The 19,848-nt window shown below is 45.7% G+C and overlaps 1 long non-coding RNA gene across 1 annotated transcript; it reads left to right on the top strand.

Annotated features, from left to right (window-relative positions):
• The first annotated feature begins 87 nt into the window (after positions 1-87).
• Positions 88-16,906, top strand: LOC149354113 (uncharacterized). The gene is made up of 2 exons (XR_016291164.1): positions 88-6,450; positions 16,715-16,906. It is a non-coding gene; the product is annotated as an uncharacterized LOC149354113 (long non-coding RNA).
• Positions 16,907-19,848: the final 2,942 nt, after the last annotated feature.

Below are 19,848 nucleotides of genomic sequence, written 5' to 3'. Positions count from 1 at the left end.
ATGATGGTGTATTGAGGGCAGCTCATAATTCGTTGCATGTGCTTTCTCTCTCTTTTCACCATCCTCGTCCCCCCCGCCCCCTTTATTTTTTCTTTTTAAAATCCTGGCTCTCAGGGTTTCGCATCTACTAAGATACAGTACAGCTTGGGTTTTGAGTAATGAAGTAAAACGAGTAACTTGTTACATTGCTTGCATGCATGCAGACCGGTCACCAAAGAGGTCACCACGTCAGTCACCAAGGTCACGACGACTCAAGAGGGGCACTGGATCAGGAGAGGAGTAGTGAGCCATCGAAGTTATGACTGTTGCCCGTGACACTCATGCTGAGCACCACATCGCATCACAGTCATATCGTTGCATCTACTGCCACAGGCATCCTCTTTGAGCGCTGAAATAAGTTACATCCAGTCATCGCTGTGGGGGTGGTTCTTGTTAATTTTGTTGTATTAAATTTTGGTCCTGACATTGGCTGGACAGCAGCCTGGTTGGAGACAGGAGCTGCAGTGGGCTGTGATAGGCCACTATAATGAACTTTTTTTACTTTTGTTTTCTTGTGTAATCACCTGTACTTGTCCTTTTTGGCATCAAGGCGCACCTCCACTGCATGTGTAGGATAGGGCTACTTATTCCATATGACTGGAATTTTATGGGCCTTCATTTGTCATCCAGGTAATTTTACATAACATCCACTATTTTCAGTTACATTAAGTATATTAAGCGCCCTTCATAGAAATGCATCATTGCAGTACTTAAGTAGAATCTTGATGATACAAATTTAGCGGGGCCCTGGAGAAGATTCCTATCATCCTGATTTGGGTGATCAAAAGCAAGCCAAGTTGAACATGAGAATGAAACACAGTTTATTTGGCTCAATTATTCTCTGTCTAAAAAGGTGGTAATATTTGTTTGCACCTTCTTGGCTTTGATTTCCCTGATAAGCCCAGCCTGGAGAGCCTAAGACCGTGCCACAGTTTCGTGTCTCGCACTGCCGCCTCTTGCGGTATGGTGCAGAACATCGAGGGTGTTGAGAGTTTCTGCCACCAATGACAATGGGTCACGCTCTTCTTCATCACTGTCAAGTGACAACAGTTCATTTGTTCCATCAATAATCTTCAATGTTCTTCAGCCCGCTTGTTGCAATGTTGTCCGCGGTGACGAAGTCTTAAGAAGCTTGAATGTACAGTTCAGTAGCCAAATCCTCTACGGACTCTTTGTCAGTTGGCAGTGCGACCGGTGCCGTTGTAAATCCACATTTGCTGTAGCAGTTTGCAATTGTATTTGTGCTCGCACTGTCCCAAGACATGGCCAGAAAATGAGCGTCAAACAGACTAATCTGTAACTTCTTATCTCTGTGATTGATCTTTGCGGAACCAATCTCTCGGAGACCAACCTGGCGGGCCCACGCGCGTCCCAGCTCGCGTGTGCAGGTGGTCAGTTGTGCATTCGTATCATCTGTGCCAGCCTGAAAAACTTTTCGTACAATCCCGAATCGTAACGTATTCTGTACATACTAGACCATCCGAGACACTTTCTAAATTCAGATCAACCGTAATCGTATCATCGAGATTCTAATTATTTTGAACGTGTCTAGCTTTTATGCGACGATAAAGGAAATAACGCAAGCTTTGTGGATGCAAGGTAATTGAGTATGCACCTGGTGAAGTACTGGTTCCTCTAGTAAGGTGCTGTACAGTGTGTGTTGGTGCACCAGTGTACTATTTTTAATTTTACTGAGGACTAAAAAAAGGTTTTGCTTAGAGGCTTGTTTCACATGATGGTTTGTAACGTTCTAGTTACAGACAGCTTCACCTCATTCTGTGTGAACTGGTGTAAATACACAAATGTTTTGAGCACTTTTGCTAAGCTGTGGAACAAAGGGTGTGATATGGAAAGGAGGTACAGTTCTTGAGAAGTTTAGCAGGGTCTCCAGTACAGACTGGGGCTGTCACACTGCCCCCCGTCCTCCGTACTCTTCCTAACCCTTCCCTGATGAGCATCACCTTTCGAAACAGACCCTTGAGGGTTACTCGAGCCTTGGTATTTGAAACAGTGTGCGCCATATGTGCATCAAAAGACTTTAATGCTGGAAGGTTGTGAATGGCTGGCTAGAATCAGTTGCCATATAAACTCGTGTGAAAGCTGCACTAGAGTATGGGCCGCACTCCCTGTTCTGGACCAGATAATTGAGAGAAAAAAATATAGTTATACGTTTTTTTTATTTGTCCATGGATGACACCTTCAAAAATTCACACCTGGATTATTTAAAAAAGTGTGGCCATTAAAAGAGAGTATATATGGTAGTTGTGCTGAGATAACTACAGGTTGAGAAATTTGCCTCTGTATACAGATGAGATGATTCTGTGAAATATTGCACCCGTTGCCTTTGAGGCACGCAGTGTAACAACTGGTGCCACTTTGCACTTGTCGCATGGAGAACACCAGTGAAAAATGTCTTTGGTATAAAACTGAGTAAAGGTGCTTCCAGCTAATTAATTTTTTTTTTTGTGTGTGAGGAGACCCAAATCAAGGCCTGTTATGTCAACATTACTATGGAGCACTTCCTTGGATCAGCTCCTAACTGCCTGTGGTGGAAGAGATTCTGGAGGAAATGCAGTTTGGAAAGAAGAAAAATTCTGCCCTTGGATGGGCCATTCATAAGTTGGGTGGCTGTTCCACATTGCACATTTATAAAGAAATTGGAGGCGCATGCCAACTGTCGGCAGATGCAAATTCTTGATAGCTGTGCACGTGGCGATCAGTGGAGCATATCAAAATTGGTGTCTTGAAACGCACGATTTTCACCTACATTTTGTACAATAAAAATGGGCTGCACCATCATTACTAACCAAACAGCTTTGCTACAAACCTAGCTTAACATGATTTAAAACGGTCCGTTAAATTATTGTATCTTATTAGCAGTGTAACACTGGGCTATGAGAGATGTTTTATTGGAAGGCTTTGGACTATTTTGGCCTTCTTGCATGCATTGTCGTTGGACACTATAAACATATTAAGTCTGGAAAAGCATATCGCTCTGCTGCATGTCGCTCGTACTTCTCGATGCTCTGGTGAAGGTTTTGATGAAAATGTGTTGCGATATAAAACAACATGCTTGGCATGTTGTAAATTATTGACAAGGCAGTTGGGCATTCAGTTACTGATCCCTCTAATTATAAATTTCATTGGTGGTGAAATACTGTTGGGCGGGGATATACCAGCCTTGCATCACTCTGCCGCATATGTCACTTTTACTTCTCAGTCTCGGTGAGGGGCAGTATGAAAACATGGTAAGAGGTAAAACGAAGTCCAGGACACCACCATTTGCAGTACTCAAGCTTTGACACAAGGGGTGCTCATATGCCATCGTCATCCCCATGTTGCTTCGTGCTGCTCAAATGTTATTAAGGTACAGCCTTTGTCAAAAGCTTAGAGCCCAGGGGATTTGCTTCCAAGCACTATTGTGGCGCTCCTGTAGCACTAATGGAAGTCCTACGCATCGGAGGGAGCGGACCAAAAAGCGTCTTACCTTCAGGAGATTTGGGACGCTGAGGACATATTACGAGCAAAGCAATGTGGCCCAGAAGCAAACCCCCTGGGCTCTAAACTTTTGACAAAGGCTGTACTTGTGTGTACATTGGACTTGTGGCGAACTACTTTTCAGGCAAGTGCCCCTCAAAGGAGGCCCTCCAGCGAATGATGTCACGGTTGGTCCCCTAGCATTATGTCGGGGGTGGCTGGAAGATGCCTGTATGAAATGGGATTGCGTGCAACGCCGTTAGAAACTGCAGACATGATATTGGCTGGAGGGCCTTTTTTGAGGGGAATGTGCTTCTGCGTCCTTGAGTTGTGTCCAACTATAGCTTTGGCAGCATTGCATGGCTCCTTTAATGTGCACTGAAATCTGCTGGTTTTGCATATTTCACTTCCGTTAAAGTATGGCTGCTTTGACTGAGACTGAACCGTAACATGTGCTTAGCAGCTGAATGAGACAGTCACTGACCACCATAGTGGATTCTTTGTCGTTGAAGAATGGTGCATTGTATTATATGTAAAGTAAATGATGTGAAAAGTGATCTGACTACCTAAAAAGGGCCAGTATATTGTTTTAGAATTTGTTTTAGACCCTGTACATGTCCTTCATAGGATGAAAAAACATTCAGTAGAAATATTGGCAGTCATGTGAAAAAACTACGACATTCAAATATTCCAAGTCTTGCGACCACATGACCATATAGAAAGTGCGGCCGGAGGTTGCAGTTCACTGCCGACGATCGTACGAGACCAACGTTCGTGTACAGGAATCTGCCTTCGGCTCTACGCGGCGGCACGTCCATGCTCGTCGTAGAATGCTTTGATCAGGGCGCATGTTGAACGTCAACGTTCACTGGCGCGATGCACACTGATCTCAGCTTAAGATTCTGATGCAATCACCACTTCGCGAGGCACCGGCATGCATCGACTTCGTGTTCGAGAACATATGCCATGCACAGTGCACGAAGTAAGGCACGTCGACATGCTACTACGATCACAAAGCCATGCTACTGTCGATCAACTGCAGGGATCTGCCGTCGCCGGAGCCCATGTTGGCCCATGGACGACGATGGCGACGAATAAGATGCCACGTGCTTCAGGTAGCCGTCGGACGACGACTACGCCATATCCCCAGACTATGAGGTGGAGTTCGCGCCTACGAATCCGATGGTGCCGCTCGGAAAAGTAATTGCTGGCAGCGAGAACACTCAACGCAATATGGGTGAAAACACTACTCTAATGAGAACTCGGCAAATAAAACTCGGCTGCGAGATCGCAAGATGGCCGGTTCGTCGGCTTGCGTTGTCGCGACGCCATCAGCATACAACATTACACTCCGAAACACAGAAGCACTAAACTCCAAAACATTTCTTCGTAGCGACAGGTAATGTACTTATACGCATTGCATACAGTGCCCCCGTAAGTATACATCCCCATAATCCCCAGAACTGCAGTTCACACGCACTGGGGTTCAGCTACACGGCCCCAGAAATTACTTCGCCAATTCGTATACATCGATGTCGTAGCAACATATAGAGCACTGTTCCCTTTGATAGTAGGTAAAAGGTAATACGTGCTACGGTACAGAGCAGTTCAACAAAAATGACGGTCCTCAAATTATATTACATGCTTAAAAAAAAATGGCACCAGCTACGGTACAGAGCAGTTCCACAAAAATGACGGTCCTCAAATTATATTGCATGCTTAAAAAAAAATGGCACCACATTATAGTGACGAGGTCTACCACACGGAGTGAGTGTACACAGTTCTGTTTTTGGATTGAGCAAACATTTGGTGGGCACATGAGCCCACCTCTTCACATATCGCACAAAGAGATCAGGGATCAAAGAACACGACGCACTGATACAGCTACACCCAGACAGCTGACAGCAGCACCCAGACAGCACTCCACCCACGACGACCACACTGAAGGAGCCAGTGTCGTTGAAATACGATTTCGTTTTTTTTTTTCGTGTTGCATTCAAAGGATCACCAAAATTGCTAAGGCTTATTTTGTGCCTTATAACACGTCGGATATTTATTTCACTTTGATAGCAGAGACAATTGCAGCGGACAGCAGCGTTCGCGCTGTCCAGCCACGTAGCCATGGAGGAAAGTTTCTCATATTACCTGGAGGGAGAGCAGGCGGCGCTGCACTTTATTACTGACTCCATCCGCCGTGTCTCTATCCATTTGTCTATTCACCATAAAGAGTCACAGACCGGCGTTATTGCGACCGGGGGCCCGATTCTCGATATTCACCATGGAGGAAGAAAATATTTTGTTTGCAGATAACCTAGGACTAGCACTGAGCCCGCTTGCCCGGCAGTGGGCACAAAGGCCCTAAAGGTGAGACTCGTCTCTTTTATCCTGAGTTCTGCTCAAAAGCTCAGTGCAGTTCGACAGAAAAGAATATGCGCCGAGTATGTTTTTGTACCTTTTGTCAGCCCGACCCAACGTAACTCTTGTTCATGTAAAACACGCATGATTACCAGCTTTAGCGCGCGCCCGAATGAAAGGCGGGAAACTTTTAACAGCCCAGTTGAGCTAACCGTTTATGCGATGAGTTTTGTACGGGGTCCTACTTTTTGTGGCCCCGCTGCTAGGAAAGTGTGTCGAATACTGACTTAATGGTTCATTTTACAGTTGTGTTGCTGTGAATCCATACGAGCCGCTTTCCGAAACAGGTACACTAATTGCGGCGAGATAAGCGATTACGCTGCGGTGTCTGGAGCGCCTAAACTAGTTCTTTTTTAAAATTTATTTTCATTTCAGGTAGCAGCACTCGAAAAACCGAAATGCAGTTTACTCGTATGCACGGACCTTCCCGATTCCTGCCTCGAGTCCGGCGTTCGCTTGCTGGTGCAGAGGCTGAACAAATGAGGCGATAAAATGCGGAAGCAGCAAAGGCGCCACAGGGTGAGTTCTCCACCTTCTGTGAATTTTAAAACGAGTGCTGTGCCACCTGCACTGAGCATCGGCTTTACATGGGGAAGGTGCTTGGACCCAGGTAGCTAACTAGCATGGAGCGCATGAGGCAACTGGAAAAGCAAGCTTCCTTTTGAGGCCTCTAAGCTTAAAGCCTTTTTACAGGTGATGCTGCAGAGACGCCTGAAGGAGGTGGGCCGTTGAGGTACAGATAAACTGATAAACAAAAACTAGTTCCTGTTCAAACAGTATAATTTGCAGCTTTGGTGGAGGATTTTCTGTGGCCCTTCAGGGAGTGTTTACCCAGAAATTGTAGTTATTGCTTAATGCCTCTTGGTCCCAAGAACCAAACAGTTAATCAATTGCCCTCATGCCTCTTGATGAGGAAATCTGAGACGTCAAAATGATAATTTACCATAGCTGTGAACAGTAATGGCTGGGTGTATCGCCGGAGAGAACAGAGTTCATCTACTGGACTGAGTGGTAAGAATTTCAGGTTGGTTAAAACACAGATGGCTTAACATCATATCACCAGATCTTGCATTGTTGGCGTGTGTGATTGTTGCGGTGTGTGTGTGGCTGGTGAGCTGTCAACTTGGGTGTGACAAAAGTTGTAAGCTCAGCCAGAAATGCCTGTGCTGTTTGAGTTCTGGGCAAGAGCTTTGAGCGAGGTCATTGTACATTTGGCTTTTGTAGTGCTCCAACTTCCTCATTCCCCCACCATTGCTAGGAATGTCTCCATAGGACTGAGAGAAAGTGGTGTGATGTAATTAGAGCAGTGGCATGGCCATAAGATCCATCCGCACAGTACCACTTATAGGTTGTTTGCTGGTTTGGCTCCGCGGTCAGAATTGAGGTGAGTTGTGAGTGGGCCACTGTGGAAAATGACATTAGAGCAGCAGCAAACATGGCACCAATGGTGGAGAGCAAACTTTGATGTCTGTGTTGCCATTGTTGTCAAATTATCTGTGAGGCCATCAAGGGCAGCAGCTGTTCTGAATGCATCGTATAGCAGTAGATCAGTACTTCACTTTTATAGTTGGGTCATGGGCCTCACTGCTGGAGCTGTATCAGTCAGTTCAGATTTCACATTGAGACGCATCAAATTCAGCAACCTTACTACTGATAAGTACAGTGAAACCTCGTTAAGGCGCACCTCGCAGCACTGCAGAAAAACTATATGAAAAGCGGCAGTATGCCCAAACTGAAAGCGGCCTGAATACATCCACTTACCTGGTAAAAAATGATTCCTGATCAATTTTTAAAAATGTGCACACGAAACCTTTTAACTGCATAGCTACCGTTCAGCCTCGAACGCGGCTTGGGCAGGGTATGTAATCCGAAGGCAAAATAACCGCTGGTACTTAAGGGTCCTTAAAGAAGGCAAGCATAGCAGGAGGCGGCAGAAAGGTACGTGGGCGGATAAGATTAAGCAGTTTGCCGGGATATGGCGGCCACAGCTGGCAAAGGACAGGATTAATTGGAGAGGCCTTTGCCCTGCTGTGGTTGTAGTCAAGCTGATGATAATGATGACACCGCCATCCTGCTGCAGAACATCTGCAAAGAGCCCTTCACAGGCAGCGTGGCTGTCAATACTGAGAGCTTCGTCCTGATGTGAGACACACTGCAGCTTATTTCATTTGGGAAGCACGCTATCCATGAAAATGTTGGTAATATGAGAACGCAATGAGATGGGGCTGGACCACAGCTGCACAGTGGCGCAGATCAGCCAGCAGCACAGCAATGGTAGGTGCGGCGCATGGAGGAAAACTGAAATCTGCTGCAGAAAGGCCAAGTCATGTGACAGCGATAAGCAGTAGCTATAGCAGTGGGCACATCTGCATGGCTAGGGTCATGGCTGCTCGTACACCAGCACCTGCAAACAGGTTAGTGACGGGCCTCGGGTGTGGGGAGGACAGGCAGGCACCCCCCTTTCCTTAAAATGGGAGGAAAGAGTGCTCTCTTTCCAGACAGTCAGGCAGCTGCAAGTAGGCTAGGCATGTCACCAACATGTCTTATTATGTCATTGTGGTGTATGCATTAAGAGCACTTGTGAACTTTCCTTTTAAATAATATGCATTTAAAAAAAAAACGGTGTACTGTTCGTCTTCAGTGCAGCCAGTAGTTTTTTAAACCTTGGCACATCCGTATCTTTACCTTCTCTCAGTATTGGTCACCTGCTACAAAACTGGAAAACTGCTCCTAATGGAATTTTGGCTTGCGACAAAGACTGCTCCAAAATGCTCGTGGCCATTCCCTCCTCTGCACATGTTGTGTGGTGTGTAATATTCCTTTCTCCCATGGGCATTGTCACATATGGCAAGCTGGGTGGTGTATCATCGTTTGCGTAAGAACTTAAGGGCACTGAGAAATTTCCTAGGCAGCCGCTTGGCCACCCACTGATTTCAAGGTGATTGCACTCTGCTTTTCAATGAATGCAAAATCCTGACGCAATGGTGTCTGCAAATTTTTTTGCCACCTTCCCCCCCTCCCCCTTTTTTTTGTCTCCTTCTTTTATTATTTTTTCTTGGATGTTGCAAGTGCTGTTTTATGCAAGAAGCTTAAATTAGGAGCTTCGCAAAATTTGATTGCTGGTCTGCACACGATTGTCTCCATGTCCAGGTTTTGCGCCATTTCCTAACCCTGGCATTTATTGGCACTTTCACTTCATTAAAACTTTTGTGTGTGTGTGGTGGCACAAATTTTGGAAAGCTCCTTTTCTAGCGCTTGCAAGTTCTTTCCATATATTCGTTTTTGATGGGGCTGGAGCTTCATGGCACATCCAGTCCATCAACTATTCCTTGGCATTTTCAGATACTTTGTCCCATTACACTTGTGTAGTGTGGAGAAGCCGCCGCTGCTTGTAAGATGCTTTGTCTCCTTGATTTTTTCATAGCCTTCTCCGCAGTGCTCAGGTGCATTTGGGCAAAGTATCGAAAAATGATGACTAGCTTGGCTGGCATTTCCTCTTGGTCTCTGAATGCACCATGCCGTCAGAATTTGATGAAATTATGGACATGTACACGAGGGAATCGTTTCAGAAAGTTATCCAGGATTTATATTGTGAAAAAAAATAGCGTTACACGCATAAGTTTTGGGTTTGTTATACGGCAGATTAGACCAACTACGAACAGAATAGCAAGGTTCTGCTATATTTCTCTGAAGGGCTGTGATGGCTTTACAGGGTGTGTAGCAACCTTTAATCATCAGGGGAATGTTCTTTACCTGTAAAAATGAGTGAATTGAAGGATACGATCAAGAAAGTGGCCAGGTTGGAAAAAAGGACTGACTGAAATTAACGCAGTGGTCTACCGCAAGTTTCTTTGGTACTGTGAGTGCCCAGCACACGGTCTGTTCACATTGGCGTGGCATATTTTTTCTTCTAACATGTATAAGGCATGGCAGCCTGTCTGTTTTGGGTGTCTTTTCCTTGTCGTCCATGATGTGAGCATTGTATATACTGGTTCGTTCTGTACTGGTTCCCGGACTCGACAGTAAATTTGGGCTGGTGCATATGGATAGACATAGCTGCATTCAAAAGTATTTTCTGTGGAATATGCCGTAGTCATAGCAATGTGCAGAATTCATGCACTTTCAATGTACTCATGCGAGGAGCCACGCCACCCTAGCGTGGCATCAAAATCAATCTGGAAATCTTGCTCTCAGGCCTCGTCAATCTTGTAGGCCATTGCAGAAACAAACAAATAGAGGCTAGTTTCTTTGCGGTTCGAGCTGTGATAAGGTCATAGAAAGCTGATATTTTTTATGGAAATCTCTTGGTGCTTGTCCCATGGCACTGCTGCTGTCTAAAGGGATGCCAGAGTGAGCACAGGATGCCTTCATGGGAAAGAAAGGCAGGAAACGACAGTACTTTTCACTGATGGAAAAATCAACCTTTGAAAGCCAGAAATAATCTCTGACAGTATAATGAGCAGTTTATGAATCCCCTGAAAGCATGCGGAGTGTTTCGTTTAGATAATTTTCCAGCATTTTCTCAAAGTGGTGCTCTTTGTTTCTTCTGTAAAAGCACATATGGCCACCACTCTTATGAACCATTAAAAGAGAGCAGGAACTTGTGAGCATAATTTTAAGCAACTTCCAAATCTAAGAGCCCAGATCACTGAGGCACTTTTCGTCTGGTGAGAAGGAAAACAGCTGCCGAAATTGCTGCAGAGATTCCGAATTGAAATGTGCCAGCATCTGTGGGCCCGTTATGGCTAGGGATTCCAGTGTGGTTAAACCCATACACAAGAGTTCAGCGGGCCATGTCCCATCAAGAATGATGCATCTGGGACAGCATTTCACGGTTGGACCTGTCTCTAGGTGTCACGAGGCAGCGTGGAAGACGCAGTCGTGTTAAAGCTCTCACTCGTGTTGTAGCTTAAGCTGCTGTTCATTGATTTTTTGTATAATCTTTTGTTTCTCAGCAGTGTGCCACATCACGTCCTACTCCTTTTCAGTGCGAACTGTGGCAAGAGCATCTCCACTTGCCAGCTTGCAAATTCAAGCTGTCAGGTTTTTCCCTGCACACAGTTATGCTTTAGGCAAATTTTACCATTCTACATGATTTCCCCTCATTCATTGAGATAGTCAGTAAGCATTAGGATGTGATAAATTATGAGGAGTAAAATATTGGTGTGGAATATTCTGTTTCATTGCTGCATTTTGAGGAAGCATGTTTGTATTGTAATTTTAACTACCTGTATTGATATCTGAACTACTCTAGATTATTCAGTTGTATTTGCTCTGAATTTTATTACTATTATCTGCTTCAAAATGAAAAATTTGATGTTGACACGCACTTGGCAGAGAACATCAAATGCTGGGACGAAAGAAGAAAAGGGTAGCCACCTGTTATAAAAAGATTGACTTCGTAAAAGGAGCTTTCTCAAACACGGGAAGCAAATCTCTTTTCAATGCAGCTTTTGCGGCTTCATTCATTTTTTTCTGTGAATTGATCATGTATACTGTCCATTATTATCGCCACTATGTTTCTCGCTTCGGCCGTTGGGAATTCAAAATGAGTAGCTTGCTGGACGTCTAGTTTTAATTTTTGTTGAATGCTTCAGCTCGCCTAGATAGCATATATAATTCAGGAATGCATTTAACGGCTATATTTTAGTCTTTTTGTCCGCAGATTTTTGTTATTCCGTGCACACCACAAGGAAACTCTACTATGTAAACCACGCGGAAAGATATTTGTTTGAGTGGGATTAGATTCTTCTTTTATGTGCAATGTGGATAGCAGCAATGCACTGCACTGGGAGCATTTCATCCAATGCAAGCAGATGCTGCTTTCAGTTGGCATCTAGATCACAAGGGCTTATTCAAGCTGCAACAGGAACAGCAGCATTGCTGAGAACTAGCTCTAATTTCATACGCAGCAAAGCACAAGGAAAGCAAATATTTATTTTAAAAATGCATTGTACAAAACAAATTTTATCTGCTTATGAATACACAATATACTCGCGAGATCACCAAAGACTCCCAGAAATTGTTGCACCCTTTTATCCTTTTGGAATGGGCGGAGTGTTCCAAAGCTAAATACAACGCTGAAATCGCGTATTCCGACTGAGATCATCCCAAGTGAGCTGCTTGGTTTCAGAACTCGACGTTGCCCCTCACCCGCTTGGCTTTGCTAAGCATGTCATAGTACCGGCCGGCAATTCGAAAAGCCCTGCTATGTACAGCATGTGTACGAGAGCAGACGACGCAGCAGTCCCTTTGTCTACTTTTGGAGCCCGCGTGACCAGGGTTGCTGCTTTTGAGAGTGACGTCATAACGCACCCCAGCGCTCGGAAAGCGAAACCGCTCAGTATAAGTAATGCGGTAATAAATTATTTATAGTGCATATATGAATCGTGCAGCATGTGTCATGTGTATGTGCCCTGGGGCAATGCAATATTTGAAACAAAGACGCCAACCAAAAATTTGGTGTCCCCCCTATTTTAAAGGGATACTGAACCAAACTTTTGGAGCTGCTCTTTTGCATGTAAACAAGAGCTTGTCTGCTAAAATTGATAAATATGACAAGCATTTTAGCGAAAAAGGTGGATGACACGCTGTTTTTCACTATTTATTGCCGTATTGTTGCACCTGGCGGCCGCCTGTGGAAGCTGCAACTAGACGTCATTACACCCGCGCGCCCACCGTTCCCGCAGAAGCACGATTGCCATCGCTACTCACGCGTACACAGATATGTCAAAATGTTAATTGATGCTGTTTACATACCATAACCGTATGCACGCTTACGTCCGCTAAATGCAGCAACTTTTTCCGGACCTTACGCCATTTCTAACATTCTCACTTTTAAAACCGAAGCGCGACGATGTTCAGACTAGTGGCACCATCTGGCGGTTAGGAGGAGAAGCATTGTTGTCAACAAACCGACACCCCGCTTAGCCTAAAGGAGGCAGAATCGTCACTCTAAATAAAAAATAAAGCAAATTTATTACTCGTAAGTTTTCTTATGGGCGACAGGAGACGAAGCGAAAGACCGGTGGCCCATTTATGGCCAGTGACCGCGCTGAAGAAGCCAGTAACAACGATGCAACCAGTCCGAAGCGAGGTTTCATTAGTTTCATGCATCGAAGGGCGCCGCCATACTTGTCGCCGCGGGAGGGTGCCATGACGTCACGCTCTTCACCTCGCGCTGACCGGGAGGGCTTGGCGCGCGCTCATGAAACATCGAAAATAAAACCATCCGCTGAAAAATATGCGCAGTGACGACTAGATTTCGGTGTAATCACATTCCGAGAATCTATTTTCAGCGTTTTTGTTCAATTTTCAGATTTTGCTTCAGTATCCCTTTAAGGTTTTGGGTTTAGCATATGGAGCTTTTGACCTCCTGTGTGCCAGCCACGGTGGAAGAATATACTAGGTGTCTGAACGACAGCGCATTTCCAGCAGGCGATGTTGACGACCGTCCGCTCGTGTTTTCTGGGAGCGTCGTGAGATGGCGCTAGCAGATTAGGGGGTCAGCGGGCGTGTGGGCGGCGTGTGTGCCGGCGACTGCATTTGGAGTGATCACTGCGCTTGTTTTTGTGCCACGTGTCTTTCTTTGCCCATTATATTTTCCGTCATACACTCCTGTGTATTGTGTGATGGGTAAAAGCTGTTTCGTCCCTCCCTGTTGATGACAAGCGTAGCATATTTGTCTTTTCGGATGCTCCGCATCTTATGAAATGTTTGCGCAACCGTCTGCATTCCCAAAAGGTTCTAAACTTTCCTGGTGGCCGTGTCCAATGGACACACTATGATAAGCTTTTTGTTCAAGACCAAAAGCAGCCTGGACACTTGCGTGTTTGCCACAAGCTCACATATGCATACCCATATTAATCCGAGATGCGCGTAAAACTCGCTCCCAACTGTTCAGTCGAAGTGTGACCAGCGGGCTGGAGTTTTACTAGCAAAGAAAAAAAAAGTGGGACTGGAGAATGTTAAAGGCACGGTAGAATTCACCTTGTAATTTAACGATCTGTTTGACGCACTCAATCGCAATCATTCCAAAGAAGGCATCAGTGCAGGCAGCAAAGATCTCAGTTCTCGCCTCCTTCTTGTACTGGTTCAACAAGCGGGAGGGGGAAGTGGTGGTTGGAAGGATATCTCGCGATCATTTTCTGACAGAGCAGACTGTAGCAGGCTTGCGTGTCACAGTTTTGTCAGCTTTAGAACTGACAAGATATTTGCTCAAACAGTGTGGCTTCAAGTACGTACTGTCTGGAAAATTTAACCAGGATGTATTAGAGTGTTTTTTTTTTGACAATCCGCCAAGAAGGCGGTCAGAATGACCATCCCTTATTACCCACATTTCTTCAGCTATATAACATGCTTTCAGTGTATAGCCTGATCAAACCACCCAAGCTTGGGAACTGTGAGGTAGAGCAGCAAGCTCGGGAAACACATGTGCTTACGTTGGCTGATCTAAAGCTTGCGTTCCAAATGGACGGAAAACAAGAGACTCGTCTTCAGCAGCTAAAATGCAAACTGGATGGATTGGTTGCCGCGGATGTTGAGTGCGATGAAGCGTTTGGTGAGGTATGCGCAGAGCCAGAGGCTGCTGACTGCATTGTGTATTACCTGGCTGGGTTTATGTGCAGAAAAATGTTGAAGGGCTGTTGAAGAAACTGAGGTCCATGCTCAGCCTGAAAGCATACTTGTGCAATGTAAGACAAGAGGTGGGCTCCTGCACCCAAATCTCAGGATTTTTTCTTTGCTGCAGATCGCTGAAAAAGAATTTCAGCAAAATGCCACACATATGAATGCGTATGAGGTAATAATTGAAGCAATGCTAGCAAAGCATACATTCTCGTTCCCATGTGTGGAGCATAAAGAAGATATGATGGCAAATTTGTTTCACTATTACATTGCTATGCGAATGACGCAGGTCTGCAAACAGACAAAAATTGACTCGAAAGTGAAAATGCAACATCTTAGGAATGCAAGAGCGGGGGCTAGTTGGTGCTTCATACTGATCAATTCGCGCTACAAGGGACATACACACGGAAACACAAACGGACGAAGCGCATGTCCGTTTGTGTTTCCGTGTGTATGTCCCTTGTAGCGCGAATTGATCAGTACATCTTAGGAAGCCTTCAAGGCTTGTCTAGAATGCCAAACACCTTGAAAAGCGCAGCAGTCCTTAATTTAGGTTTGGTTTGGTTTATGGGAGTTTAACGTCCCAAAGTGACTCAGGCTATGAGGGACGCCGTAGTGAAGGGCTCCGGAAATTTCGACCACCTGTGGTTCTTTAACGTGCACTGGCATCGCACAGTACACGGGCCTCTAGAATTTCGCCTTCATCGAAATTCGGCCGCCGATGTGATATTGTGCTGGCGACGTCTGCATGAATCTGAAAAATAAAATCCGTCTTAGCCGGTTGTTTTATGAGACATTTCGAGAGCACGGCCTTCAAACTTTACTTCGCGTGCCTGTACGCTTGTGGCGGCAAAGCAGAGGTGGAGACAGTGCATTTCAGGAACACGCGGCAGCCCGCAGTTTGCGTTGGGCCACTATTTTCGCGCAGATATGGAATTGGAAAGCCAGCATCTACGTGAGCAATAATGCCCGACACAAAACCAAGCGGGAACCAACGATCACCTTCCGTTATCGGAAGCTAGCATATTTGACATGCGTGACTAGGATTTATTGACATCTTAATAGCGCGTATTTGAAAATTTCTTTTTAAGAATTCTGCATTCCGCACAAGCCAGATTGTTTTGCGTTTGTACAAGCTGAGCTCTAGTAAACACGCGGGCGATTCCACTGTGGTCGATATATTGGACGTTTACGAGTATCAAAGCACGCTTAGGTATGAATAGCAGTTCTAAGCTGAAATAATCATGAGCATATACCTAAGCTTGCTTCCAAAGGCTTGCCGGACGTTTAGTCTAGTATACAGACATATATCGGGCAATTTACTTGTCATTCTTACATGCGTGTGAATGTTTGTGGAGGTCCGCGCGCCGCATCGGGTGCTACAGTTGACCCCCCCAACGATCCACGCCATCTGCCGAGAGAGGCGTAAACTACGAGCAAAAAGTCGCCGGCGCGGCAGCCGCGTTCAGACACCTAGTCTCTTTCTTCCACCGTGGTGCCAGCGTCGGAAGCCGCAAAGGAAATGCGGCAGTGTTGTGGGCTGGCCAAGCTTAACTGCCAAGGCTTGGAACCTGATAATTTCATTCTCTTAATGAGTACTGGTCTGACCCAGTGAAACCCTTTCGTTGTTTGTCTTGACTATTTTCATTCTCTCTTGAGCTCTGTGCACACTTCTTTTTGAGTGTGGTTCTTCCAGCACATCTTCAACAATGTTGCTTTTATCCTTTTTTTAAGATCTTTCAAATGTCCATGCACAAGGCCACTACAGGAGTGCGTAGGCTGCTGCGATAGTCGGTTGGGAGATGTTTAACAGTACCTTTTGCTGGGCTAGTTGGTGTGACATTGTGTTCAGGAAAGTAAAAACAGTGCTAAATTCTACACAAACCACACAGAAAGACAGACAGGACGGCACACAGTAAGACGGCAGCGTCCGTCCTGTCCGTCTTTCTGTGTGGTTGTGTAGAATTTAGCGCTGTTTTTACTTTCCTGAACACAGTTGGGAGATGCCCTTATCTTTTTTCTCTCTTGCATGCATTCCTTTTTTTTGTGTGTGTGTGGTTTCTCTTAGTGGTTTATTAGTTGCATTTTACTTTTCTGAGCTTGCCCACTTTTGTTTTCTCTTTTCATGGCATCCAACCCTGCATATGGCTGACACTAGGGGAAGGACTGCAGCAACCGACCTTGCATGACGCAGCATTCTCTATCCATCCATCCTATCCACCTACCTATCCATCGTTCCAGGCTACTGGCTCAAGAACGTGCTCACAAGTCTGCACCTTGGCCTACAAGCAGAATGACAATATACCCATTGCTGCCAGAACTGCTGTGCCAAATAAAGTATTCCTACCAACGTGCCTTGTCGGTGATTAATGAAGCATATGAATAGGTTACTAACAACTTGGTTGGCCCTATAGAAAAATCATGTTACAAAACAGTCGGTTGAGACCATACCCAGCCTCCACATTGTTTCCTCTGCAGAGCCACATATTGCCTTTCTGTTTATGCCCCTGCAGCAGAAAATGCTGCACAAAGTTAATGAGGAAAAGAAATTTCACTGGCAAGCTGCTCTGAGACTACTGCTAAATGGGTACTGAAGCCCAGTGAAAATGTAGATCAGGTAATGAATGTTTGTGGGTGCTGCACGTGTACTTTCAATGCATAGGAGGGACCAATTTCAACTTTTTTTACAGGTAGGTACACCTTTTCTGATAGCACCACCCCTTGATGTCGGATGCTTCTGCCTATACCTCCACCTCATTCAGCACTGACAGTGCTAGGAAAGCTCTTGCTGAATATTGTAATCTGGGTGCTTTTAACTGGATGGTCTTTGTAGGTATTTCAATAAGGCTAGGCAACCGTCCTAGCACTACTGGGGTTCCAACCCACTAGGTCTCTTCGATTTGGCTTGCACTGGCTGTACTAGTTCTGCAGCGGCGCCAAGCAGTCACGTGAGCGTGCAGCGCCAGTTCAACAAGTGCAGATACAGCCCGTACACTAGCGCGCACCGGCCACTGGCAAAACGAAGGCGCAAGTGCAGGCGTGCCATGCTGCACTACCTTCTGACCGAGTGCAAGGCGGCGAAGAACTTGTGCAGAACTAGGCCTGCACCTTGGCAAAACGAGGAGGAAAGTGCAGGGGGCGCGCGCGGCACCGGAAAAACGAGGACGACGGTGCTGCACCCCTTGAACTGGTGCAGCTGGTGCTGCCAAATCGAAGAGACCTACTGCAAATGAGGCAGATTCTGTAGCGCTTGGCTCTCGCTGGTAGTTAGTGAAATTGGTATCTCCCTAAACTGCACTCTGACAGAGCATAAAGAAAACTCTTCCATGTTAATTCATGCCATGCAACATGACATGGAAAACATCACGTGGCTAGTTCATCCATTGTTTTCAGGTTCAAGACATCTGCCAATTTCTATACGGTAGCTTCAGTCTCTTGCAAACTATATTTCTTTTGAAGGCACTTTTTGAGCAGGAATTGTTTTCATGCAGATGCTTTGGGTGCACAAACTGGGTAATGTTGGTCGTCACCTGTTAATAAAAGGCCCTAAATGATTAGAATGATATTTGGTAAATTCGATTTACAGTCTTCTCTTACCGTTTTTGACCTATCTTTCCTCAAACAGAACAGTGGCTGATTGAATTCGCATCACTTGTTAATGTCAGATTTAATTTTTTTTTTTTGCTCTAGCCTTTCTCAGCTACTAAGGGCCATTATTGCCCGAGAGGTATGTACGGTGTGTACTGTACACACACGGAAATCGCTTCATTCAAATCTGCGGTATTTACGAAAAGGTACTTCGGTCCCGTCAAAATCTCGTGTTTCATTGCGACAAAACTGCCGGTAGTACACGCTTATTCAACGGCCGTACAGTTTACCTGTCCTGACCGATGATGAAGCATGGCAATGCAGCGTGCTGCACGCGGCCATCGTGCTTTCGACAGCCCCCGGACCGATATATCCTATGAAAGGCCATTACATGCACTATGCGCGCGTTGCTTAATTGGTGTGGGTTGAGGTCTTTGCGGCTGCTTCACTGCAGTTCTTTTTTTTCCCCCTGAGCTCCTGTCACGACGTGGGGCCAGTTTATTTTAGAACATGCGAGGCCGATCGAGTGGCATCGCATGAGGCGCCGCTAATGCTGCCAGTGCTGATGAGCGGTCGCATAATGTGAATGAATTAAACCCTCTGGTCGGGCTCTTTTTATTTCGAACTTTGTGTCAAGAACTATTTTCGGTCCCCTTACCCTTAATTTCAAATCGGCATGATTTGAACAAATTTTCAGACCCTTAACAGTTTGAAGTATTAGACGTCGAGGTATGCCCGACCATTGGTGCTTGGCGTTGCAACGATATATATCCTTTTCGTGGCGCGCGCACAATGTGGCTCTAAACGTGATGGTCCTTGTCTTCATCTTCAAAAGTCTTGGCGCAAATCTCAAAAGTTTACTCGCAACAAACATAAATATAAGACTGCTCAAAGAGAGCACGCGGCTACAAAACCACCGTGCCGCACACACGTGTCCACTCTTGGCACCCTCAGTTCGAATAGAATTTGACCAAAAGTTTGAGCTAAGAAAGCGAGCACGAAACAACGAGAGTTCACCGTGAGTGCGTGTGTTTGAGGAAGGGTCGTGCACAATAGGTTTTGCCACTAAAAGCACTGATCGTGGTGCCTGCGTGCGGTACAGCGAAACGGTGATATCGATACGAGATGGAAGCACGCGTTATATGTTGTTCCGCAGCTGGCGCTTCTATCATCACAATCAAAAGTGGAAGGATTGATTTTTTTTTTCTGCAAAACAAACCTCGAGTAGAACCCCACTGTTACGTTCGCGGTTGCTGCGTTTTACCTCGTTTTTATGAGCCAGTCCAGCTGCCATAGATCAAAGCCCATGTATACGTAATTGAAACTCGATCGCCTGTATCTGTTACATAATGCAATTGTTGCATCATTTCCGCATCGCATGCCGCGGAAGTCGCCTCGCGGTGATAGTTTACACCGTTCCGGCATTTGTTCAATGCGTGTGCAATGTCAGTGCCGGCCGGGTAGAAAAAGCGAAACTATACACTCTATCGGTGCTTGTCCGCCGCTGTGTTAGGCAACTTCTGGCGGGAAGCCCCCACGCCAAAGCGAGCACGCTTACAGAATAGGTGATTTTTGTTGCGGCTGTTGGCACAGTTACATCGCCGCTGTGATGCCAGCGCGAACGACCCTAAAGCGCGAAAACGAAACTATGCCGCGGCAGATGGCACAAGCAGCACTCTACGAGATGCGGTTGCACGCGTTGGC

Source organism: Amblyomma mixtum, chromosome 3 (genome assembly GCF_055824585.1).
Source record: "Amblyomma mixtum isolate Tamu chromosome 3, ASM5582458v1, whole genome shotgun sequence".
NCBI lineage: Eukaryota > Metazoa > Arthropoda > Arachnida > Ixodida > Ixodidae > Amblyomma > Amblyomma mixtum.
This window is presented reverse-complemented; position numbering and strand designations above follow the sequence as displayed.